This window comes from Podarcis bocagei (assembly GCF_964188305.1).
Source record: "Podarcis bocagei genome assembly, chromosome: 3".
Classification (NCBI taxonomy): domain Eukaryota; kingdom Metazoa; phylum Chordata; class Lepidosauria; order Squamata; family Lacertidae; genus Podarcis; species Podarcis bocagei.
The window spans coordinates 98,613,970-98,640,247 of NC_138127.1; the positions used below are offsets into that span (position 1 = coordinate 98,613,970).

Here is a 26,278-nt window from a genome sequence, read left to right on the forward strand (position 1 = left end):
TCTCCTCTCTCAATCAGTGCAGCTGTCGCTGTGCGGGCGGGCATCGGAGGGGGCGGGCAGGCCGGCTGGCTGGCTGCGGATTCCTGCCGTCCACTCCCTTGAACCCCCCTCCTCCTTGCTAAACGCCACCCGCCGCCATCCATTGCTAGCCTCCTCCTCTGCCGCGGAGCCTCTGCCTGCTGCTCGGATCTCCTCTTTTCTCATCCTGCCCCCTCCCTCCCTCCTTCCTTCCTCCCCCCTCCCTCCTTCTCTGCCAGCTCCAGCCAGAGAGGCTGCTGCTTCTAATCGCTGCCTCTTGCTGCATCATCACCATCACCACCATCATCATCGCCACCCACCCACCTCCTCCTCCTCCTCCTCCTGCACTTCGTCGCCGCCGCCACTGCTGAGAGAGAGGGAGCGCGCCGCATTGCATACAAGGGCGAAGGAGATCGGACACCCCCCGGCCCCCCACCAGCACCACCACCCTCGCCAGGAGAGGTAGGCGATTTCCTTCCAGCTTTGCTAAACCGAGCGAGAGGGTTATGCGTAGATTTGGGGGTGGGGTGCGGGGGTTGCCTTCCCCTTGCGGATCGGGGCACCGGGGATCGCAGAGACGTTGGCACTCGGTCGCCGATCTCTGTCTGGGGGGCTGGTGTCGTGGGGCTGGTGGCGCTGCGTGGAAAGGGGCCGCGGTGGCGCTGCAGCGTCTGCGGGTGATGGGGGAGCCCTTTCCGCAGGGACGAGATCGCCCTCCCTCGAGGGTCACGGTGCCCGGCGGGCAAGGAGGAGATGCCTCTCTCCTGCGAATAAACGCTTCCAGTATTGCGCTGTTGCAGCAGCATCGCGACGAGGGCTAACTTAGCCCCCCTCGCTTGCTGTCTCGCCCCGTTTCCCCGGGACGATCGGTGAGAATCGAGGTCTGGCATTGCCAATAAGGTCCGGGAGAGGCGGGTGACACCAAGCCGGGAGACGGCGCAATAAAAGGAGACGCGGCGGCGCAGCATCCCCGGCGAGCGACCTGGGCGGCTTGCTGGTTCGCGTAACGGTCCGTGGGTTGCAAAACAGGCGTGGTCGGTTGCTCCCTGGTCTGCCTCATTGTCTCCTTCCTCCTCGTTGCACCCAGTGGCTTGGAAGATAGGGACTGGTGGTCAGGCAAGCGTCCTCTCTCTCCCCCCCCCCTTTCATACTTCAACAGGTTTGTGCAAATGGATCCATTTGGGGAACAGAGGTGGAAAGCGGATTGGGAGGGGCTTATTCTTCCTGATCATAATATGCATTTAAAAAGTCGCTTTCCCCCATTGATTTACCTATCTGTATTACATGTGAGGACACCCCCCCACCCCCACCTGTCCCCACCCCCGCCCTCACCTGCCTCCATTGCGATTTCTCCCTTGGGGAGGTCTTTATTATTTTCGGAAGCGGGAGTGTGCGTGCGTCAAAGGTTGGGGGGGAAAGAATCTGGATCAGACGTGTGTCTTAAATTATTTCACTTCTCCACCAAACCCTCCCCCCCCCCAAAAAAAAATTCTCTCTCTTTTTTGATGCCTGGGCAGAAATGCAGCAAAACGCATCTGAATCCCTCCCTCCTTCTCTGGGACACATTTTGCATGAAGATCTCTCCATCCCTCCCTCCCTCCCTTGGGCATTACCACAGCCCCACCCTGCAGAAAACCAGGTCCAGTTTTCCCTTTCCCTTAATGCCAAAGGGACAGGATCGCTACTGCTTTGTCACTGGAAACCTTTCCCACCCATCCTCTCCGCCAGCCCCCCACCCCCACCCCACAACCCCAGCTGTCATATTATGCAGATATCTCTATAGGAACTGTTGGCATTTCCACTTCTTCCACCAGCAGCAGCCCCATTCCCCGCCCCACGGTCTCTTGCAATGAAGAGGGGAGTAATGTGATTGCAGCCCTGCAGATCTAATGCGGTCAGATGGGAGTCCAGCCTGCAGCTGTGGAAGATTAATCTGATACTACAAAAAGTAGTGCCATAAGGGAGGGGTTGCATTAGGGGGAGAGTGTTGTGCACGGCGAGAGGCGATGGCTGGGCATTTCCCTTCGCATCCGGACTGTTCTGCAGGCTGCTGGAAGGAGCCCAAGGCGGAGAAGTCAATCCGAGCTGGGTGTTGTGGGCGAAAGTGCCCTTCCATATTGGAAAGGATAGCAGGTTCCACTTAACCGCTCCTTTTGCTCTGGAGAAACGGTCGTTTTGCCCGTTGCCCTTTCACGTGAAACTCTGGGTGACATCACACACAAAAATTATCGAAATTAAAATGGTGCAACTGATTGTGTGTGGATACGTTGAAATAGATCATGCTCATAGCTGCGTCTCAGAGAAAACTACATCTGGATAGCCATTTATTTCCATTTGACGAGGGTATATATTTTTTCTGTCTGGTGGTGCTGTACGTTATTTGAAGAGGAAGAAATCAGCAAGTTGCGTTTAAAGGTGTTAGTGCTGTACCCATTTTTTTTCTGATCGTTGGAAGAACTACTTTGTCCTGTTTCTTATTGCTTTTGCTGATCGTTTTATGGACTTTGCTGGGGGATGGAGAACAGAAATCCTACATTATTACAACTATCACTTAATTATTCACCATCATAAAAGGCACTGGATTGTGTGTATTCCTTGCAAATTTAGACCGTGGATGCTAACTGGGCCAACACTGTGTCGGGAAAAGAAGGCACACTTGAGAGATTAAAGCAGAGCAGACAAGTCTCTGACAGACAGACTCCCTGACAGCTACATTTTATTTTTATTAGCTTTGACAAACCTTATCCAGGGTAAGCCTTGCCGTAGAGTAGCAATGTGCAACATCTGCATAGCTCTGTTGAAGTATTCAAAGTGCTTCTTGTGCTTTATCTTGTAATTCTTACAACCACCATGGAAAAAAGTCAGAATTACTAATATTCACCACAATGCGGATGGAAGGAGTGAAGCTGAAAGTGCCTAAGGCCATGTAGTCTGTCCATGGCAGCGAAGCTTCCTAATTCACCGCAGCTCTTTGGATATCCAAATTGCATTTCATAGAATCATAGACTTGGAAGGGACCGCGGGGGTCATCTAGTCCAACCCCCTGCAATGCAGGAATCTTTTGCCCAACGTGGGGCTTGAACCCACAACCCTGAGATTGAGAGTTCCGTGCTCTACCAACTGAGCTATTCCACCTGTCATTTATGTAATTTCAGAATGTAGCGAACTGGATGTTGTTGTTTTATTGTTTCGGCTCTCTCTTCTGACAAATTTCTTTTTTAAAACCCTTGCAATTTTATTGTTTACCCTTGCATTAAAATGTGATAGGGATCCTCCTCCTCTCCAGACTTAATCCACTCAGGCCTCTGTGGGTTTATGGCAAGATTGTTCTGCATCATAAATATTGAATGAATCGACAGGATGTGCCAGGAAATGGAAAAAACAGAGAGCAGCCTCTTAGGGTACTTGGAGATGCGTAGAAGAGGCGACTTTTTAAAAGGATTAGAGGTATTAGTGAGTTTAAGCGACTGCGTGCCGCTGTTCTTTTATGATAGCTAGGACTGGAACCTCCATGTTCCAAGGCACTATATCATTGATTATGAGGCAGCAGGGTCAAACAGCTAGAGGTGACCTAGCTCCATCATGCCCTCTCTTGTGATCTGCTGTGTGGCCCTTGACTGAGCTCTGTTGGACACAGAGAGCTGTGCTAGACGGATCTTTTGTCTGGCTCAGCAAGGCCAGTTTGGCTTTTAAGTGCAGCTGTCACAGGTCCTCTATTGGAAATTGATTGGTATGGAGCATTGTTTTTTCCAGCCCGTGTGTTATTTGTCTCAATTAGATGCAGCTTCTCAGCACAAACGGTGCGCTGTGTGGTGTGACCAACACATGCACACAGGCGGAGGGCCACACGGATTTAAAGGTGGCCCAGGCAATAGATTGTTTGCGGTTTTATTTTAAGAAATGGCATCAGTGCGACGGCGTCACGGGGGACCATTGGCGTTTTGAGTAAGAAGCCAGGTGCAAAATCACCAGCCGAGAAAAACACTTGCATGCACTCCGATGCCTCAAGGGTGAGAGGAACAAGTGTGCGGTGATGGCAGCAGGGGCGGCAGCTAGCAGAAGCAAGCAGACAAGGGATATTGGTCCTTGCAAAGCAGAGAAAGATTTTAATTACAGATAGGTAGCCGTGTTGGTCTGCCATAGTCAAAATAAAAAAATTCCTTCCAGTAGCACCTTAAAGACCAACTAAGTTAGTTCTTGGTATGAGCTTTCGTGTGCATGCACACTTCTTCAGATACACTGAAACAGAAGTTGCCAGACCCTTCTATATAGTGAGAAGGTGGGGAGGGGTATTACTCAGAAGGGTGGTGGGAATGGGAGATTGGCAGATAGCTGAGATGAGATTTTAATGTGAAGCTGGAGCAAGCGGTAAAGATTTTCCTGGGCTGTACCACTTCATGTTCCTGTTGGTAATGATGGTGGCTTGTGTGTGTGTGTCTCAGGGGGAAATCCTCTCTGGGCTTGCACTTAAGAACAAACAGCCTCAGCACAGTCGGAGGGAGAAAGCTGGGCTGAGCCCTTCTCTCTCACACACAAGTTTTCTGCATGCAAGTTTTTGTTCAGTGGAGAATTCAAACATAAAACTCATCACCTGATCCCTGGGCTGTGTCCAGATAAAGCTTCATGGCCTGGTTGAAACGCACATGTAAATAGAGACAATGCACATATTTTTGTAAACTAAGAAATATTGAATAAAGATGTTTTTTTGTTACAGTTTTTAAATGTATATGTGAATGACGTAAATTAACTGAACAGTCACGGTGGCACAAAGGGGTTTGGTTTGCCTGGGGTGCATCAGTGGCTACTGGAGTTATCAACTTGGTGACCATGCAAACCTGCTGTCTTGCTGGGCAGGTTATAAACAGTACCTTCATGACGTGACATGAGCTTGAGTTGTGCATGTATTGCTGTGATGTTTTATCCTGCATTTTATCCTTGTAGCTGCTTAATGCAGATCTGAACCTTAAACATAACACTTAAACTTCGGCAGAGTAATTCAGTCATCTACACACAGTTAAAATGACTTTGTGAATTTTGCTTTTATTGTATTAAAATTTGCAATCTTTGTGTACGCCATCCTGGAATCCATGTTTGGGACGAAGGCACGATTTAGAAACTTTCAAAGCAAAACGTTTGATAAGTAACAAAAAAGATGCACATTTGAAAAAGCAACAGCACCTCAAAGATGCTAGGTCAGTGATCTGTATGACAACCCTGCAAGGTAGATAATAAAATCATAGAATTGTAGAGTATGAAGAGACCCCAAAGGTTCTCTAGTCCAACTCCCTGCAATGCAGGAATTTCACTATTAACTGTTCTATCTTCTCACAGCTACCCCCTGCCCAAATCACTGCTTGCTGGCTCCCCCAATTTTGCTTATCAACATCACCCACTCACCAGCAAGGAAGCAGCAACTGAAAGCCACCTGCCATTTTGTTTACCCATAATGCCCCAACATATTGCCAACGTGGCATTGTGGGAAATTCAAAATGAAAGACGGTATACTAGACGTGGATTCATCTTCTGCCACCAAATGATCCCATGGGTGGGGGAATGTTTGAGTGGGAGGCCCAAGGCAGTTGTCAAATCCTGTGACCTCGCCAAGGCCCTTGAGCCCCAGGAGCTGTCAAAGGGTGACACCTGATAGACGCCAGCTGATGTCAGAAGCAAGATTCAAAGCTTCCTAGTCTGCAGCTCCTTTTCTGGGCTTGCAATCCTAGCCATGCCTACCCACGTTTCAAGTCCTGACGAATTCCATGGGGCTTACTCCCAGGTAGCTGGGATTAGGGTTTGCAGCCTTAGTAACTGTGGTGAGCATGGCTTACTCAAATAGATGTCATTTATGGTTTTGGAGCGTTGATAGCTGAATGGCGACAGCTATTCATGTGGCATTTTCTCATTGAAAGAAAAAAAAGGAATGAGTATTATATTAAGGGGAAGGAGGTCATGGTTGTGGTTTAAATGTTTTCCAGCAACATCCCAGCCATTCACCATGTAAATCCATGCCACTGAAGCTGAATTTTCACGGATGTGCGGGTCATTGTACCCTGATTTCCGGGATCAGTAGACAAGGGGATTGTTGGCCATTTTCTTCTGGGAACCAGTTGAGAAAGTCACTTCCCCCCTGCTGATGTGTTTGGAAAATGTCTCAGTGAGGTTATGGAAAATCCAGCAGAAGTCCCATGAGTGACCCCACATGCGTACAGTGTCACACATTCTCTCTCTCACACACACACACAAATCAGAATTTGAGACGCATGCATTCATTGAACACTTTCCCTTATCTTGGGACTAGTCTTTGTAGTTTCTAAGGAGGAAGTCTGGTGATAGTTCCTATAACATTTAGATTTTGCACTCTGATTGTGTTTAGAGGTGGGATTTTTTTTTGCTTTTTTAGAATCAGGGAAACCATGAAGACTGAGAGGAATGAAATCTTACAGGCTGTATTCAGCTTTTCCATACGCCCACTCTGTTCCTGTTTAATGATAGCCACCTTGAGAGCTCTCCTTGTAGAAAGGGGAAACGACAACAACAACAATTTCTCCACCTTGGCCTACTCTGACTGGCAGCATTTCCTACTCTGGCTGGCAGCACCTCTCTGGAGTCAAAGGAGATGCCAGGGAGTGAAAGGAGGACCTTCTGCATGGCAAAGCATGCGCCCTATCACTGACCTATGGTCCATTGATGCATCTACAGTACTTGCTTCCAGATAAGCGTAAGCAGGATCGCAGCCTTCAACTTAAAAAAATAATTAAAAATCTTGAAGTGCCCATATCTCTTACCTAATATTGCCACGGTGAGGTTGGAGCATGGATACAAACTGCAGCAATCTTACCAGTTGTAACTTGCAAGCTACAGTGTATTTGTCTAACGCAGCATGGTCTTACAATGTCTCCTATAAAGTTTGCTATAAAATGGACACAAATCAAACACGCCCAAGAAGGTTCCTGGTGGCTCAGTGCCCAAACTACGTTTCCCAGTGCCCCCCCCCCGAGAAATTTCTGCGGAAGGAGGCCCCAGTGGTCAGATCTCCCATCTCGCTTTTCCTGGAAAACATCCAGTGGAAATGTGTACTTGGTTCTGGAGAGCTAAAGAAGCAAAGCACGTTCACAGCTAGAGGGACACATTGTGGGGATCTTGTGGGGGGCTGGACTATATTCTTTTGGGGGAAATGAACGAATTCCTATGCCCCACAAATAACCCAGAGATGCATTTTAAATAAAAGGACACATTCTACTCATGTAAAAACACTCTGATTCCTGGACCATCCACTGGCCGGATTTAGAAGGCGATGGGTCCGGATTCCGGCCCCCGGGTCTTAGTTTGCTTACCCATGGTCTAGAGACCAGAGTTTATCAAGCTTGGGTCTCCAGCTATTTTTGGAGAGAGCTGGTGGGGGTCTCTCATATTTCACCAGAAAGGGCATTGCACAACACTGGCGCCCCTAGTGAAAAAGTCCACCTTCCAACTGTACGATTCTATGATCCTATGGCTGCCAGTTAGCAGCAGTTAGAGTGGCCATTAGATCCTTGCCAGCACCCGAGAAGAGCAGGCTGAGCTTGCCTGTACTACCTGGTCTGGCCTGCGCTCCCTAGACAGCATCTGCACACTCATCCCCTGTCGCCTGAGGCAGCTGCCTCATTCTGCTCAACGGTAGGACTGGCCCTGGAGGGAACCAACGGCTGATGGGGGATGAAGGGGCCCTCAGCCTCGTTTCCACCTGGCACTTCCAATAACAAATTGGAAATGACTGCTTCGAGTGTTGGGAGACACAGGGGTGCTTTCATGTATCCAAACTTCTGATTATCGGACTCTTTGGGAGAGTTTTGAGGACACTTGTATTATGGATACTGTGCAGTTTTGTGTGTGCCTGCATGACTTTTGTGATGTGGTGGCCCCCAAGATATAATCACCTCCAAGAGGAGGCTTCTCAGAGGATATATTTGTTGGTCTTCTGGTGCACAAAAGCATTTGCAAGCTGGTGACTGGGCGAATTGTGCTGTCTTAGGAGATTTGGTTTGGTCACACTGCGTATTCTGAAACTCTGGAGAAGAGCCACCGCAAGTCAGTCTGGACCAGACTTCCCTGGAGTCAGGGATGATGGGAGTTGTAGTCCAAAAACAGCTGGAGACCCAAGTTTGGGAAAGCCTGCTCTAGACTATGTTAGAGGGACCATTGGAGTGACTCCCTATAAGGAAACTTCTTCCCCTTTTCCTGTTTATTGGGGGCTTTTGGATGCTTTCTTGAGAGCCTCCAGGTCAGGCACAGGCCAACTTGGCCCTCCAGATGTTTTGGGACTACAACTCCCATCATCCCTAGCTAACAGGACCAGTGGTCAGGGATGATGGGAATTGTAGTCCCAAAACACCTGTAGGGCGAGTTTGCCTATGCCTGCCCCAGGTAACTCGGGGAGTCAGGATGCAAAACCTTTAAATAAGAAAAGAAAGGTGTAGATGGTTCTGTAGTTGTGTGGCTTATTTTTTTCGTTTGCTAATGAAAAGTGGGAGTGAAAGAGAGGGATTTATATATATAGGGTTTTAATAACGAGAAGGGGGAATAGTTCAGTTGCCACCTGTACGGTCAATAGTTGTGGTTCTCTTCCCAAGTGCAAATTAAGGCTGGAGAGTTAATCGAGACACGCTCTCTAATCCACACAAACTTTCTTTGCTGAGACATGGCATGTTAGGACCTGTGAAAATTAACATAGGTACGTAAAGGAGAGCCTTGTGAGGGCAGACCAAACACCCATCTACTACAGAGTGTCCAACCAGATGCCTTTTGGAAAACCTGCAAGCAGGGCCTGAGGGCAATAGCCTCCTCCTGTTTTTGTCCGACAGCCGCTTAGCATTCAGAGGCGGGCTGCACCCGAGGTGCTTCCAGGTGGGTTTTTGTCACGGAATGGGTGGTCTTCAGGTGTGCCCTTCTTTTTGCAGCCACCTCACAATGTTGTGGGCATCAGAATGCCAGGTCATATACCCCCCTGTTTAAACCAGATTTTTCTCCTTCTTTTTTTAAAAAAACAAACTGTTGCCAACAGCCCATTTGCAGTATCTCTGTGAGCAATATGTAATGTTAAGCCCTCAAATGGAAGCATCATGATTCAAGAGACAGCATTAAGCCATTCCGGTTACTAGCCATTATTAATAGTCTTAGCCTCGATTAAATTGTCTATTAAAAAAAAAAAAGCAAAGAAAACCAGGAACTCTTAGATTGAGGGATTTTTTTTTGTAATGGAGGAATATTCTGTAATGGGCCCAGTCAGATGGGTGGGGTACAAATATTATTACAGTGGTACCTCGGGTTAAGTACTTAATTTGTTCTGAAGGTCCGTTCTTAACCTGAAACTGTTCTTAACCTGAAGCACCACTTTAGCTAATGGGGCCTCCCGCTGCTGCTGTGCCGCTGGAGCACGATTTCTGTTCTCATCCTGAAGCAAAGTTCTTAACCTGAGGTACTATTTCTGGGTTACCAGAAGTGCATGTAACCCGAGATACCACTATACAGTCATACCTTGGAAGTCGAACGGAATCCATTCCGGAAGTCTGTTTGACTTCCAAAATGTTCGGAAACCAAAGCACAGCTTCTGATTGGCTGCTGGAAGCTCCTGCAGCCAATCGGAAGCCCTGTCGGATGTTCAGCTTCCAAAAATAGTTTGCAAACTGGAACAGCCACTTCTGGGTTTGCGGAATTCGAGAGCCAAAATGTTCGAGAACTAAGCTGTTCGAAAACCACGGTACAACCGTATTATTATTATTATTATTATTATTATTATTATTATTATTATGTAAACCTCAATTTACAGTACGAAGAGGCACAGCCGAGACACAGGTTTGCCACCTCAATGAGAGCTAAACATCTTCTGTCCACACAGCTGTGGAGCATGTCTAGCAATCACCTGTGTGCCTTTTCAGGAACATCTGGATTTTAAAAATCCGCACACTTGGTTTCCTAAACAATGGGAGTGGTGTTGGGGTCACTCCAATGACATAATTTCTTCCAGATGATCAGAGGAGAACAGAGTTTGTTAAAGATAAAACCGCACGGCAAAGATTACAAACAGAAACACAACTGAAACGGCACAGCTTAAGGACAGGGGTGGGAAACACCTTTCAGCCTGGGCGCCATATTCTTTTCTTGGCAACCTTTTGGGGGGGCCGCAGGAAATGTGAGCAGAGCAAGGCTAGTTTCCACACGCACTTGGGCACCTCTCTCTATACTCTCCATCCGGATAAACAAGCTGGAATACCAGAGTTCAAGGACACATTCCAGCCAGGCAAAAACTCTCAGCGTACAAAGCCAGGACCAGCGAGGGGTGTGGCCTATGGAGAGTTCAGAGGGCCACATAGAGAGGTCTTGAGGGCCACATCTGGACCCTGCTTCAGAACTTAGAATTATAGAATTGTAGAAGGGACCTCAAGGGCCCTCTACTCCAACCCCCTGCAATGCTGGCCTCTTTTGCCCAGTGGAGGGCTTGAACCCATGACGCTGAGATTAAAATTCTGATTCTCTAGCGACTGAGCTATCCCAAGGAACACATGTAATACTAAGGAAGTAGCTGGGCTGGTTGTTAAGCAGGAAGGCTGGCAAGTGGTAGACTTCTGGCCTGGATGAGGTCTTATCTGCTGCCACCCTCTTTGTGTTTTCCCCCTAGTGTACCTGCAGTCAGTTCTAGTGGAACACATTGCAGTTTAGGTAAAGGGACCCCTGACCATTAGGTCCATTCGTTACCGACTCTGGGGTTGCAGCGCTCATCTCGCTTTATTGGCTGAGGGAGCCGGCGTACAGCTTCCGGGTCAAGTGGCCAGCATGACTAAGCTGCTTCTGGCAAACCAGAGCAGCGCACGGAAACACCGTTTACCTTCCCGCCAGAGTGGTACCTATTTATTTACTTGCACTTTGATGTGCTTTCGAACTGCTAGGTGGGCAGGAGCAGGGATCGAGCAACGGGAGATCACTCCGTCGCAGGGATTCGAACCGCCAACCTTCTGATTGGCAAGTCCTTGGCTCTGTGGTTTAACCCACAGCGCCAGCTTTGTCCCTTACATTGCAGTTTACTTTGGCACAAAACTGGGTGGAGAGCCAGGTGTTGGTGGATGCCAGCTTCCGTCAGCTGCAGGGAGGCTGGGATCTATTGCCCAGCACCTGGTAGGTCATAGGTTCCCCATCCTTGGATGGTAGAATTTAAACCTGGGTGTCCCCTGGGTGTTTCTGTTGGGACGCTGTGATACTGATGATTGCCGTCATCCAAAGAACATTCACTGATTAAAGCTGCAATAGGGAAAGGCAGGCTTTGGTCATTATTGCCTGAAATTAAGGAGGTAGTGCTCTTAAGATTGCTGCAGTGTAAATTTAAACGAGATATTAAGAAAAAGTACAAGAAAGTGGAACAAGTTCCTTGGGGGAGCAGTGGAATCTTCTGTGGAGGTTTTAATGGGTTCACATTATACACCAGCAAACTCTGAAGAAAACCGCTAGCATATAATTATCGTGCATACGAACATCCATACGAATAAGCTGCGATTTTGGATGACTAATCTTGTCTGTATGTTAAATTCCCATTTGAGTGAAAAGCCAATTCCACTAATATAATGGGGAAATTCAAGAGTCTTGTCAACCACTTGAAACTTTTAAAGAATTAAACATTTTAATAAGATGGATTCTATGCTTTAAAAAATCGATTAACTGAGGCTGAAATCTTTAAATGTAGTGGGACTTCTGAGTAAACATGCATATGACTTTGTCCTGTTTCATCCTTTCCTATAAGTCCACAAAAGTTATAAGCGTACAAATACACACACACACACACACACACACACACACACACACACACTCTTACTAGCAGAAAATGGATGGTAAACCATTTGTCCCTCCTGCTGCAGCCCACATTATTTCTCTGCTGGGTTAAAAAATGGGGCAGAATGCCCCCTCCCTCCTTCTCCACTAGTCCATTCACTCAAATGCATATCCTTCCATGTGCTCAACTGCATGCTACCCATTTTTCCTTGTAGTTACCAGGTTTGTGCTTATGTACAAGGCTATATCGGTGGCTACCAGCCACAATGGCTATGTTCTCCCTCTACTGTCAGAAGCAGTGTGCAGATTGCAAGTGAGGAGTGCTGTTGCCCTCAGAAGTTCTGCTTCCTGCTTCCCCGGTTGGTTGACAATTAATTGGTTGACAATGCTTGTTTCTTTTTTCTAAACAGGCCGCTTTCCTGGGCAAGTGCCTGCTCAAAGCGACTTACAAATTAAAAGCGACAAAAGATAAAAAGAAAAACTAGACAACATTTTAAGACTTAAAATGGCCACCAAACAATGTTCCGCAGAGCTCCTAAGAGCGTGGTCTAGTCAGCCCATCACCTGGTTATTAAACATAATGCCTTGAAGGCCATAAAAAGAAGTTTTTAGGGTCCCCAGAAAGGCCTGCAATGTAGAAATTTGACACAGGTCCAACGGAATGTGATTTGATAGCTGTGGGGCCACTTAGCGATGGTCCTCTCTCTCGTGGTTATCCCCCTTGCTGTCCTATGGGGTATACTAAGAGGGTGGAGCACAAGATGGACTCAACAGCACTTTCCATTGGTCCTGGAAACCCACCAGTAGGCACTGCTGTTGGTATAATACAGATGCTGACCACGTTGTCCCCAGTAGGTCTCCAGCTGTATCTGAACTGCATTTAAGTGCAGCCCCACTTAGAGCGCATTGCACCAGTCTAGTCTAGCCCGCATGTGACCAGGACACTGGTCCCCGTGGCAAAGACAGCTCCCCACCCCAAGTAGGAGTGCTGTCGGCGTATCAGCTGAAGCTGCCAAAAGATAGTCCTTGTCACCGATGCTTCCCCAGTCAGCGCAGAATCCAGGAGAAACTCCCAAACTGCCACCCATCACAGAGTAGCTGCAAAAGGACCTTTGGGAGCTGTAGATCTCCCTAGGCTCAGCGCTTCCATCTTGTTTGGATTCAACCTCAGTTTGTTTGCCCACATCTGTCCCAAAACGGCCTCCGGGCTCTGGTTTAGGATTCCGCCAGTCTTTTGGAGAGCTGAGGGTGGAAGGAAAGGCAGAGCTGAGCATCATCATCAGACTTGAAAACCAGTCTGTGCACCTAGACCAGGGGTCAGCAAACCTACCACACCTCAGGCCAGTGTCTCCAGCGCTAATTGCGTGGCGGGCCGGAGGGCGGAAGCACGTGCCCATATGCGTGCACACACGCTATTTCCGGTGCACTTCCGGGTTGGAGGAGCACCGGAAATAGCTTGTGCGCATGTGCCATTTTGGTCCACGTAGCTCAGGATTGCCCACATTGACTGGCAGAGGTTCTCCAGGGTTTCAGGAGGGGGGGGGCCTCTCTCCCAGTCCTACCTGGGCTTCCTGGGGATGGAACCAGGGACCTTCTGCATGCAAAGCAGATGTTCTACCACTGAGCTATAGGTCTTCCCCAGGTGAAATCCCTAGTGCATGGGATGGGGTACCTGTGGCCTCCCAGATCTCACTGGAGCACAGTTCCTAGCATTTTCAGCTACTGTGGTCAGGGATGGGTAGTTCAGTGCCATCAGGAGAGACCCGGGTTCCCCACCCCGGCCCTTGTGGGAGCGAGAAACCACTCCTTGCTTTCCCCTCTCCATTTCCCATGGGACTGAAGGCAAAAGGAGACTCTCTCCTTTCTCCTCCTTGGAGCATAGAAGGCAACCTTCCCTTAGCACACAACTGAGTGTGTTATGTACTGAAGTTCTCACTCTGGGCCCGCAGGGGGATACTGTAGATAGTTTCCACTCAGGTCCACATAAGGGATCAAAAGTGACGTTCAGTGATTGGGTAGTTACAGAAAATGGTTACTGTTGCGTTCTAGTGGAGCTTTATATAAGCAGGCTGGCTGAACCCTTCAGTTCAGTTCTGTTCTGGCTTGTGAATAAACAAGAGCTGTTTGAAGAATCGCTGTGTCGTCTGATATGTTCACCCACAACTTAACAGAGTGGGCGTCTCCAGAAGGAAGAGTGGGGACCTCTGGGGGTCCGGCTGGGGTCTGGGTTTGCCTGGTTTTGGAACCCACATTCAGGGGTTAGGTGGTTAAGTGAAATGATGCTCACTTGTGTCTATGGCCAACCATAACCGTAGAGCATTTCTCCCAAGAGTGTTTATTTTTTCCAGCTGCGAAAGACCATTTTGCTGGCAGGCAGCCACACGTCTCATAAGAATCCTGTGTCCCAATTAGGACGCCCCCTTCCGCAAAGACCCCACTCGCCTCCCCACCCCCGCATCAAAATCAATGGCTGGCTTGCGTATTTTTAAAGATACACGGCAAAGGTATTATATTACGCTGGTTCACCTCTTGCATGTGTAAAAACCACAAAGAATCCTGTGGCCCTTTAAAGACTTAACATGTTTATTATGTTGCAAACAGCTATTTCTTCTTCTTTTTCCTTCTCCCCCCACCCCACGGGCCCTGCCAGCGCTGCCTCTGACTTCCCTCACAATAAACAAATATCTAATTAAAGCGTTTCAAGATGATCTGTAGCCGTTCTTGGCAGAAGGAATGGAGCGCAGCTAGGCATAGTGGTGTAAGGAGCAAAGATTCTAATTAAGCATTGCATTTATAGCGCCGGTGGAATGCAGTGTGAGGTTTAGCTGTTCCTGTTTGCTCTTGAAGGAACCCTTGAAATATCATGGTTGCAATGACTTTTGAAGGGCGCTTTCAGCCTTGCTCCTTCGCCTCTGAAAAGTCGATGCATCTCCATACAAAAGGTGAAGAAGTCAAATCTTTTATGATACAATGGGCCAGAGATTTTGGGTACAATATACAATTTAAAGATTGGATTAAACTATGGAGTGAAAACATTAAATTCACCGCATGTATTGCGTTAAAGGAAAATGCTATGAAAATGATTTATAGATGGTATATTACACCGGTAAAACTTGCAAAAATGCATAAAATATGTAAGAAATTTTGGAAATGTAAAGAAAAGGATGGTACTTTTTACCATATGTGGTGGGAATGTAAGAAAGTGAAAAGCTTCTGGGAACTGATATATAAAGAATTGAAAAAAATGTTGAAATATACATTTCCTAAAAAACCAGAGGCTTTCCTTTTAGGAATTATAGGGAATGAAATAAACAGAAAGGACTGTAAACTTTTCCAGTATGCAATAACAGCAGCAAGAATATTATTGGCCCAGAGATGGAAACAGAAACAAGTACCTACTTTGGAGGAGTGGAGAATGAAGCTGATGGACTATGCAGAACTTGATAAAATGACAGGGAAGATCAGATACCAACGAGATCAAAAGTTTATCGAGGACTGGGGAAAATTTGTTGAATATTGGGGAGGTTTAAGTGATAATGAAATAACGTTTGCGGCATTTAAAGAAGCTCTGTAAAAATCTAAAGAAATATTGTAAGAAAGGAAAACAGGTGTGGACAGGTTTGTCAAAAGGCAATATGAAATGTAGGAAATGTGTAACTAAAAAGTTTAATTCAGATGATTGTCAGAATGGCTGATGGAAGTCCAAAAAAAGGAGAAAATTTGTAAAGTGGAAATGTTTATCTATTTTTCTTTTGCTGAAAATTAATGAAAAATATATTTATTTATTTTTAAAAGGAAAAGTCGATGCATCTCTCCAGTTGCAGAGCACTTTTTGCGTGCGCTCGTGCCAGTTCGGTTAGAGCGCTGCACTAAGAACCAGGAGATCAGGGTTCGAATCCCCAGTGCACATTGGGTGAACTTGGGCTGGTCTCTCTCAGCCTTGCAGCTGCCTTACAAGGCTGTTGTGATGATGAAACAAGGTGTGTGGGGGAAACTGGTATGCCACTTTGAGCTTCCTTGGACAAAAGGCAGGACGTGTGTGTAATAAATACGGTAAAATCAACTTGGTTTATTTAGAAAGATTTACAACCTGCTTAATCGCAAAGCTCTCCAAGCAGTGTACATATAACCCAATAGTAGTTGAAATGCAGATAAGATGCGCAAAGCTGTTTAAAATCAAGAAACATACATAAAATAATGATCACTAAAATGTAGAGGATGTTTCTTAAAAAAATAAAATGCAACTAAATTATATGTCTGGGTTAGGCTCGCTAAAATAAAATAAAACATTTTGGCAGATGGTGGCAAGAGCACGGTCCATAGCTAAGGAATTCCAAAGCAAAGGTGCTGCCATGCCAAAAAGATAAGACTCCTCAGAAATGTGGAATGAATGTTCTGTGGCAATCACAAAAATATGTGTTCTGCATATCGAAGTGCCTGAATCAACACATGTGGGGCAAGTTGACCCCCTCAGAAAACTGATCCATAGGGCCCTTGCTTATGAAGCTTGCAAAAATCAAGAAATGTCCGTACTCTCTCAGTCGTGGCATTTGACTTAACCAGATTTGACAGCTATGAAGCTGGCAGAAAAGAGACGGGTTAGTTTATCATGCCTAGCCAGTCTTTCCAACTGCTAATCGAGCTTCAGGGCTCCTGTTCTTCCATTACCACTGATCTCATGCTGTTATCATGCCCTGTGTTCTCCTTCAACGACAGGCCTGAGAAAACCAGGGCTGTGTGTGCCAGGACTGTGAATGGTAAATATAATTATGGGAACTGTAGTTATGGGTGCTGAGAGCCGTTAGGAGACGCCCTATTTCCCTCCCAGTGCTACAATTCCCAAAGTAGTTTAATAGTTAATCCTTCTTCCTGGAAAACTATAGCTCCACGAGGAGAACAGGAGTCTCCCAAAAGCTCTCGACACCCCCTTTATTATTTTTATTATTTATTGAATTTATATATTGCCCTATACCCAGAGGACCTATACCCTTAGCAAAGTACAGTTCCCACAATTCCTTGCGGGGAGCGATGACTGTTAAAGTGATAACAATAGTTTTGCAAATGTTTGGGGCAGATGAGGCTTTATTCCGTTTGTTCTGCTTATTTCATTCTTTGGCATGAAAACCCACAGTTCTGGCCATGCTAGCTTTGACTGCCAAAGACGTGTTGGAAGCAAATCGCTTCTGGTGGTTCCATGGCAACCTGCTCTCCTTTTCTTACAAGTGAATTGCCATCACCTTCACAGTGCGCTGTAACCAAGCCACAATATTTCACTGCTGTTACTCTGTGCACACATTCCGTGGAGCAAATCGTTTGTCGACTGCAGTGGAAGCTGGGCTGATTCAGAGCAGCCTGAAAAACCAGCCCACCATTTTCTCCTCAGAACTCTTAAAGATTCCCCCTTCCCCCTTTATTTCTTCTCCGTTTATTTTGTATTTCTTTTCCCTTCGTGGAGGAAGCTTGTTTAATTGCTCTCTTTGTGACCTGGGCTCTCGGGAGGAGCTGGTTCCAAATGTTTTTCTCATTTGCAGCCAGAGATTTGTACAACGTGACCTCATACTAGGAAAGGGTGGATCGCCTTATAATGTGGGAAACTCAGAGGACGGCTGCATCTCGGAAATCTGCGCGACCAAATCCCAAGCAAAGCTGTGCATTAAATGCTGGAATGTGTTGGCGTCCGTCCAGGAGGTTGAGACGAGCCTGTTCCACAAACGCTAGCTAATGCAGCCGTGCTATACCTTAAAATAGTATCAGGCCTGGTTGACAAGAGAACTGGAGAGTGTTGTCGCTTACCTCATTCTAGCACAAATTCTTTCTCGACAATGCATTAAATGGCTGAAGGCTCCTTCTCTCCCCCCTTTCTCCTCCCCCCTTGGTTTGCAGGTGGCATTTGCTCAAGTGATGTAAAATCACTGCATTCAGCCTCTCGTCTGCCATTTGTGGATGACTAAAAGGTAAAGGTAAAGGTACCCCTGACCATTAGGTCCAGTCGTGACCGACTCTGGGGTTGCGGCGCTCATCTCGCTTTATTGGCTGAGGGAGCCGGCGTACAGCTTCCGGGTCATGTGGCCAGCATGACTAAGCCGCTTCTGGCGAACCAGAGCAGTGCACGGAAACGCCGTTTACCTTCCCACCGGAGTGGTACCTATTTATCTACTTGACCTTGGACGTGCTTTCGAACTGCTAGGTGGGCAGGAGCAGGGACCCAGCAACGGGAGCTCACCCCGTCGCGGGGATTCGAACCACCGACCTTCTGATCGGCAAGTCCTAGGCTCTGTGGTTTATCCCACAGCGCCATCCGCGTCCCCTTTGTGGATGACTGCTCCTTGCTAAATATGACTCTTTGTTTGAGGCTGAAAAAAAAAGGAATTATACATTTGCTTCTTAAGGCTCAGCGACTTAAGCCAACATAAGAAGAATCCCGTTGGATCAGGCCAGTGGCCCATCTAGTCCAGAATTGTGTTCTCACTACAGCCAGCCAAATGTATTATGGGAAGCCTGCAAGCAGCCCTTGAGCACAACAGAACTCTCCCTTCCTGTGGTTCCCAGCGACTGGTGTTTAGAAACATTTCTGCCTCCTGGCATGGAAGTAGAGTACAACCAGCATGGTTAGCAGGCTTGTTTTAGGCACAGAAACAAATAAGCCTGATCTTGAGCAGGAGAGTGCATTTTGGCACCTCCAGATAGATAGATAGATAGATAGATAGATAGATAGATAGATAGATAGAGTGATGGGGTTAAAAACAGGCCAGAGCTACAGTGTGAATGTTCATAATGCAGGTGTTCTGAACATCAACACATGCACACACAAAGCGCATGGAATTTTAAGCAGCAATTTCTGCATTGTTGGAAAGAACGCTTTAACCCACCCAGCATTCCCAAACTGGTACAGCCATACCTTTGGTTACAGCCGCTTCAGGTTACGTTTTTTTTGGGTTGCGGACCGCCGGAACCTAGAAGTACCGGAACGGTTTGCTTCTGGGTTTTGGCGATTGTGCATGCGCAGAAGCACTAAATCATGCTTTGCGCATGCGCAGAAGCGCCGAATCGCAACCTGCACATGCGCAGACACGGGTTGCAAACGCTGCGGGTTGCGAACGTGCATCCCGCACGGATCACGTTCGCAACCCGAGTGTCCACTGTACTCTCCAAATGTCTTGGACTAAAACTCCCATCATCCCTGGGTGTTACCCATACTGGCTGGGGCTGATGGGAGTTGTGGTTCAAAACCTCCGGGAGGCATCAGGTTAGGGAAGGCTGGCCGAACTTGTGTGGGTCTCCCAAATGGTGCGTAAACCACTTCCATGTCTGGCCAGCCTTGACCAGTGTTTCTCAAACTTGAGTCCCCAGCTGTTGTTGGACTACAACTCCCATCATCCCTAGCTATGGCAGGAGATCAGCTGAATGCGGGAACCTTTCCCAGACACTTCCTGCAGCCTGTCAAGCATACCTTTTGAAATATACTCGGAGTCGAGTGTGAATTTCATGCCCTTCATTCAGCTCGTAGTAGCAATGAATGAATCTTTCCCCAAAACGTCCAGCTATATATACATTATTTACACAATGGGGCCCACATGATTGGCTAATTCCGGGCTGCTCCTGTAGGCCAATTAGGTTGCAGATTCACTTCCTCCAGAAGCCTGATTGGCTGCTCCTGCCGGCCAATCAGGTTGCGGATTCACTTCCACCTGGAGCTGGATTGGGTGGCTACTGCGGACCAATCAGACTACTGCATTCTGGATCCTATTGTTCTAGGATTCAGCTCAGTACATAACACCTTTCAGACCATGAAGTTTTGAATCCTGCTTTTCATTTAAAAATAATAATAATGAAATATGAGGTTCTTTGCAAACTAGTTGTGCATTTACAGAATTGCAGATGAACTGCCCTGCCTGAACCCTCCCTGCTTTCGGTTTCAGAAGCTCACTCTGCAGATATAATATCAAAGACTCCAGCCTCTGTCTGTATGCTTTGAATCCTCCTTGCATCAGTGTAAGGAACATGGGTCGGTGGTGCTGTCACAAACATTCTCTGTGCTCCTGAGCCATTCCATGCGGCGACTGGCTTGGAACTACTGCCCCACCAAGACCAAAAAACCTCAAAATCATTATCCGTTCACCCCTGGTGGTGAGCTGTAACCTGAGAACCTATGCCCCATGAGAACAGGACCATGGATTAAGGAGAATTAAGCTTTTGTTACTGTGGCTGTGGGCATGTGACCACAGCTTCCCTGCATGGATCGGCAAACTTCCCTGCCACCCTAAGGGCAGTTTGAGAGGGAGGTGGGGGGAAAGGCAATTTTATTTCTTCTTCCACAGCAGTCAGGAAAGTGCAGCTGTTTTTGTTTTTTAAAGTTCTGGATGGAATGAAGAGCAGCAGCAGGCCAGGGAGCCAGTGGTGGAATTTGGGATGGAAATTAGCTTTAGTGGGCCATGTTGTAAGATAAATGTTTGGGGCCTTTTCTTTGCAATCCCTTGGATTATGAATTTATTCTTTTCCCCAACATAAGGTAGGGCAAATGTATAAAGGAAACAGTATTGCTTGTACACATTTGATATGGGTGACAGAGGCAGACTGTGACCCACCTATTAACACCTGCAAGGGCTCAAGCTGCTGAAGAGGTAAGACACACCTTTTGCTGGGGGGGGGAACCACCCAGATGAGGGGTCAGCAACTTTTTTCAGCCATGTGCCCATCCACCGTCCCTCAGACCATGTGCTGGGCCGGACTATATTTTGAAAAAAACAATGAACGAATTCCTACGCCCCACAAATAACCCAGAGATGCATTTTAAATAAAAGGGCACATTCTACTCATGTAAAAACACGCTGATTCCCAGACCGTCCGTGTTATTACTGAAGTTCTCACCCTGGGCCAGCAGGGGGATACTGTAGATAGTTATGCAAATGAAGGATCGAAAGTGACGTTCAGTGATTGGATAGTTTTAGAAAGTTGCAACAGTTACGTTGTTCTGGAGCTCTGTATAAGCAGGCTGACTGAGCTCCTCGGTTCAGTTCTGTTCTGGCATCTGAATAAAGAAGAGCTGGTTGAAGTATATCGCTGTGTCGTCTGATATGTTCACCCACAACATAACAGTCCGGGGGCAGGATTGAGAAGGCGATTGGGCCACATCCAGGCCACAGGCCTTAGGTTGCCTATCCCTGACCATAGCTGTCAACGTTTCCCTTTTTTAAAGGGAAATTCCCTTATTACGAATAGGATTCCTCGCAAGAAAAGGGAAAAGTTGACAGCTATGCCCCTGACCCAGCTTGTCTCTTCAGCACTGTGAGGAGCTGGAGTGGAAATTTCAGAGAATCCTCCACCTTTTATCCTCACAACAACCCTGTGAGGTAGGGTTGGCTGGGAGACGGTGCCTGGACCAAGGTCACCCAGGGAGTTCCACGGCTGAGTGTGGGGATTCAAACCCTGGTCTCCTGAGTCATAGTCCAACGCCTCTAACCATTACACCACACTGCCTCTCAATATCGCTGTTATTAGAGCTCGAGGGCACTTTCCAGCTGGGGAGAGTCCCAAGGACACAGTCAGTGTGAGTTTCACCACCCCTGACATGGGATTATCTTTGGCTCATCTTAAGGATGCTCTTAGGTTTTTCTTCTCCTAAGAGACCTTGTCATTCTGGCTTCCTGTGAGAGGCATGGTAAATCGCAATAAGGTTTATCTGGCATGTTTTGTTTTAACTGGCATTGCAGCGTTAGTCTTGTGGCTGGCAGTATCCGAGATATTGTTGAGAAGGCTCTAGCTGCTTCTTCTTGGGTGAGAGTCTTCAAGCATCCTTGACTCCCGGGCGATGTGTGCATGTGTGAGTTCGGTGTCTGCTTTTGGAATGAAGGCTAAAGCGCACTGGCGAGATAGCCAGAGAAAAGAGGGACGTGTTAATGATAGGGCTGGAGAGGTAAACAGATCAAAAAAGTCAATGCTTCTGGAATGTCAGCAGATGCTGTCAGTTGCTTTTCAGCTTTGTTTAAGTGTGGGTGGGTGGGAATGGCATTCAGTGGACACTCGGGTTGCGGACATGATCCGTGTGGGATGCACATTTGCAACCCACAGCATATGCAACCCGCAGCGGCGCATCTGCGCACGTGCGGGTTGCAATTTGGCGTTTCTGCGCATGCACAAAGCGTGATTTAGCGCTACTGCGCATGCACAAAACCTGGAAGTAACCCGTTCCGGTACTTCCAGGTTTTGGCGGGTCCGTAACTCAAGAAAACGCAACCTGAAGCGTCTGTAACTCAAGGTATGACTGTATTTATATTAAAAGGGATAGCTGTGCATCCCTTTTGCAGCTCTGCAGGTTAGTTAGGAATTATCACAGTGTGTGGCCGGACTTCTGCTATTTTGCAGTTGAGGTTCAAAGGCACACTGAATTGGGAAGGTTTGACTTTGTGTGAACTGAATAAAATTTCTCTCACGTCCCTACTTCCAAAGCATAAAAATGCAACCAAACGCCTAGATTTAACTTGCAGCACCGCAAAACAGTGGTGGGATTAACAATAAATAACAATAAAGTAGCAGTGAAAGCAGTGGTGTAAATAACACACACAAAGAACAGCTCAGCAGAATGACAATAAAAGTCAATAGTTTTGTGTTGTGTTTTTTTAAAAAAACAAAATTTCGGCGTTAAAGCAAGCCAGCCGCATGGTAACATTCTTCTTAATATCTTCAACACTTGTAAGAAACCCATCTTCTAACATGGGAGCACCTATCCTTTGAAACTCCCTGCATGTTTGATATCAGGCAGCTGAATTCTTCCTGCATTGCAGGGGGTTGGACTAGATGACCCTTGGGGTCCCTTCCAATTCTACAATTCTATGATTCTTAGTGTCTGCTAAAAACATTTTTGTTTAGACAGTGCTGTCTGGACATGCAGAAGTCGGCATGTGCTTTAGTCTGTTTTTAGTTTTAACAGTTGATTTTAATTATATTTTGAATTTTTTGAAATACTTGATTTTAACTTTGTCTTCTGTTGATAATTTCAAAGTTCTTTTTTTGGGGGGGGGAATCACGTGAATTTACAAATCTGAGGTTCCGTTTACAAGCAAGTGGTATATAAATTCTGTTAAATATTGTTGCATTTTAAAAAACGGAAGGGAATTGTGTTTGCACTTCTGGTGTGAAATTGATTTCGCACCTGGCTCACTTTTCCGGGAATTGGAGGAATGGCTGTAATTAGAAATTAGGAAAGCAGAGCCAATATAGACTCTTCCCCTCTCCCTGTTGCAAGGATTCCCTCCCTTTCTGTCTATGATGCCAAGCTACTGTGGTTGCATCAGAGCAATAGCCACAGCAGCAGGGCAAATGCTTCGATTGTTCCAGAGAAATGATTCCCTGTGCCCAGACCTGAGACGGTGCTTAAGGGGCACAGAAAGCTGCCTTGCAACGAGTCATTGCTTCATCGAGCTCAGCGTCGTCCACACTGGCTGGCAGCTGCACTCCTGCATCCCAGACAGGGAACAATCTCTGCCCTGCCTGGAGATTCTCTTATCGCCAGATGCCCTTATCACCAAGCTATGTCTGGGATGCCCACCATGAAAATGCTCAACACGGCAGACCAGCCAGTTCCTCTTGTTTTCCCATTGCTGAAAGATGTGCCCAGGTGTCCGACCTCAAAAGGCCTCTTACGAAGACCTAGTGCAGCTGTCGGAAGCCGTCCGGATGTTTTGGACAATTAAGTGCCGTCAGGCCCAGCCGGCACAGGCTGCTAAAGGCCGATCCAGTAGCTCACTTAACTAACAAGTAAATGCTATCATTTGTCACCTGTCAGTACAAGCTAGAGGTCAGAATACCACCTTATCTCATGGCAGCCTAAACACTGGAATAGACTAATAGAGAAATCCAAACATGTGTCGGGAGAACAGGGGTGGGCAGTTTTCTCCTTTCACTAGTATTATGTGGCATACCTCTGCAATTTTACAAACGTATTAGAAACCAAAGCGAGATTCACAAAGGCTGCTGTGACGGGTCTTGCAATTAAATGGCAGCTTATTTTGGTTGGGGATAGATGCAGAGTGAGTGAAGTAATTCCTTTAAATGAGGACCAGCCGGTGTTCAGAAGGCAAACTTCTGAGTTACACAGAAAGTTTCATCAGGCTGGATGTAATGGGGGAGGGGATATTTCTGAGCATGGATATGACGCGAAGCCTAGTTTATCCTTGCCTGCAGGCTTCCATTGCAGCCTCCATATTATTTAGTCTAGGGTAGCTGCATAGCTATCTGCATGAGAAGTACAGTACAATTTGTTTGAGGGCTGAAAGGCCGTGCTGCTGCTAGACGATAAGAATAATGAGCATTTATTTACCTCTTTTTGTGTGTGTTCTAAATGTGCTCCATGCATAGGTAAGGGTAAAGGGACCCCTGACCATTAGGTCCAGTAGTGACCGACTCTGGGGTTGCGGCGCTCATCTCGCTTTACTGGCCGAGGGAGCCGGCGTACAGCTTCCGGGTCATGTGGCCAGCATCACTAAGCCACTTCTGGTGAACCAGAGCAGCGCACGGAAACACCGTTTACCTTCCTGCTAGAACGGTACCTATTTATCTACTTGCACTTTGACGTGCTTTTGAACTAGGTTGGCAGGAGCAGGGACCGAGCAACTGGAGCTCACCCCGTTGCGGGGATTCAAACCGTCGAACGTCTGATCGGCAAGTCTTAGGCTCTGTGGTTTAACCCACAGCACCACACGCGTCCCATGCATAGCAGCTCATTAATCCTTATAACAACAACCCTGCAAGGTAGTTTACTGTTCCGCCTGGCCTTTGATTTGGACTCAGTCTGACCCTTATGTTTCCCTCCCCTTATGGTTTTGATCTATGGGCTATTATTAAAATGAGGTTGCTTTTTTAATTGGAATGAGTAGAGCTGCAAGGCGGCGGAGGTTCAGGATCAGAGCTTTCCTTTTTCTAGATGGGCTGCCTTCCCAGGTTGACAAGCCCCACCTGCCCCTCACTTCCCTTTGCAACACGTGCATTAACCACCTTCTGGACCGTTTGACCCACTATCGCTCTCATCCACTAAATCCACCAGAGCCTGTTTTGCATGCAGTCCCTCCTCCTTCCTGCCTCCTGCTTTGATGTTTCTGGTTTCTGGGAGCGATTTTGTTCATTTGTGGCTGGTTGCTAATTGTGGCTGCTGGGTGTCTTTTTAAAAGCCCTTTTATAAAATGATGATTTTTCTGTGGGGTGTTTTTTGTGTGTAACATTGAAGATGCACGGTGTACATGATGCGCATAAGCGCTCTAGCAAATTATTAGCTGTCTCCTGGTCCAGGGTGGCAGGAATAACATTTGTTCTTTCTGGTTCTGACGCCTGTCCTGCTTACTTTTGACTGTGGAGTGCAACAGGCTTGCTGGCTTGTGTTAATTGGCGTGGGCTGTGTGGCCACATGTTTTTCCTCCCCACATATTTGGTATGTTGTGGGGAAGTCAGGAAGGCGCATGGAGGGAGTCGGATGCCTTAATCATTGTTTCTCAGGAAACCAGGATGTTTGTTTCTGGCTGGCGTGGTGAGCGGGCGAGTGGCTAATACAGTGGTACCTCGGGTTACAAACACCTCAGCTTACAAACACTTCGGGTTACAGACTCCGCTAACCCGGAAATAGTACCTCGGGTTAAGAACTTTACCTCAGGATGAGAACATAAATCACACAGCGGCGGCAGCAGGAGGTCCCATTAGCTAAAGTGGTACCTCGGGTTAAGAACGGTTTCAGGTTAAGAACGGACTTCCGGAACGAGTTAAGTTCGTAACCAGAGGTACCACTGTACTTGGTGTGTGTTTTGCATTCAGTTGAAAATTCAATATGTACACGTATACAGATTTGTATGCAGATAAAGAATCAAAAAAACAAACAAGCTGTGAAATATGAGTGAGAGGGAAGGGGGGAGATGGCAAGGGGGGTGGGAAGGAGGGAGCTGGGAATCTGACACCTTGCCGGCTGTTTCCCACAAAACAATGCATTGAGTGGGGGGGGCATTGATGTGCATGCGCTATTGGAGAGAGGAAGAGCAGGTAGAGGAGCGGAAGGATGAAAAAGCAAAATAAACAGGAGTTATCAGCCATACAGTGCCTGGTCCTTGAAATGTCTGATTGGAAAATGGGTGTGAAGAGAGGGCAAATCAAATGTGGAAGACGTGGATTTTCAGGTGCATTGTGGATGAGGCTGTAGTCTATCCTCTGTGGAAGCTTTGTGCAAATCAGGATGGATGCTCAGTAAACAGGTTGTCAGAGGAGTCCCAAGTAGGGACGGGGGAGACCTTTGATTCCGTTCTCATTGAAAGGTGAACGTACCTAATTTTCACTTTCAAGAAAGTACGTGAACCAAAACACAGCTGTTACTTGAAAACGCCACTTCTCCAAAGTTTGCAGTGTCGTCCTCCAGCCAAGCAATGTATACCGTACATAAATGCATGTACAGCGGTACCTTGGTTTATGAACTCATTCCGTTCTGGAAGTCCGT

General features: G+C 47.1%; 1 protein-coding gene across 2 annotated transcripts in view; it reads left to right on the forward strand.

Moving 5' to 3' along the window:
* The first annotated feature begins 300 nt into the window (after positions 1-300).
* SPTBN1 (spectrin beta, non-erythrocytic 1) overlaps positions 301-26,278 on the forward strand; it is a 233,273-nt gene continuing 207,295 nt past the window's right edge. The window contains exon 1 of one of the 2 annotated variants that reach the window (XM_081188307.1): positions 301-480. The gene's annotated coding sequence lies outside the window, so the exon portion shown is untranslated. The remainder of the gene's footprint in view (positions 481-26,278) is intronic. The other variant, XM_081188305.1, reaches the window with a different exon arrangement.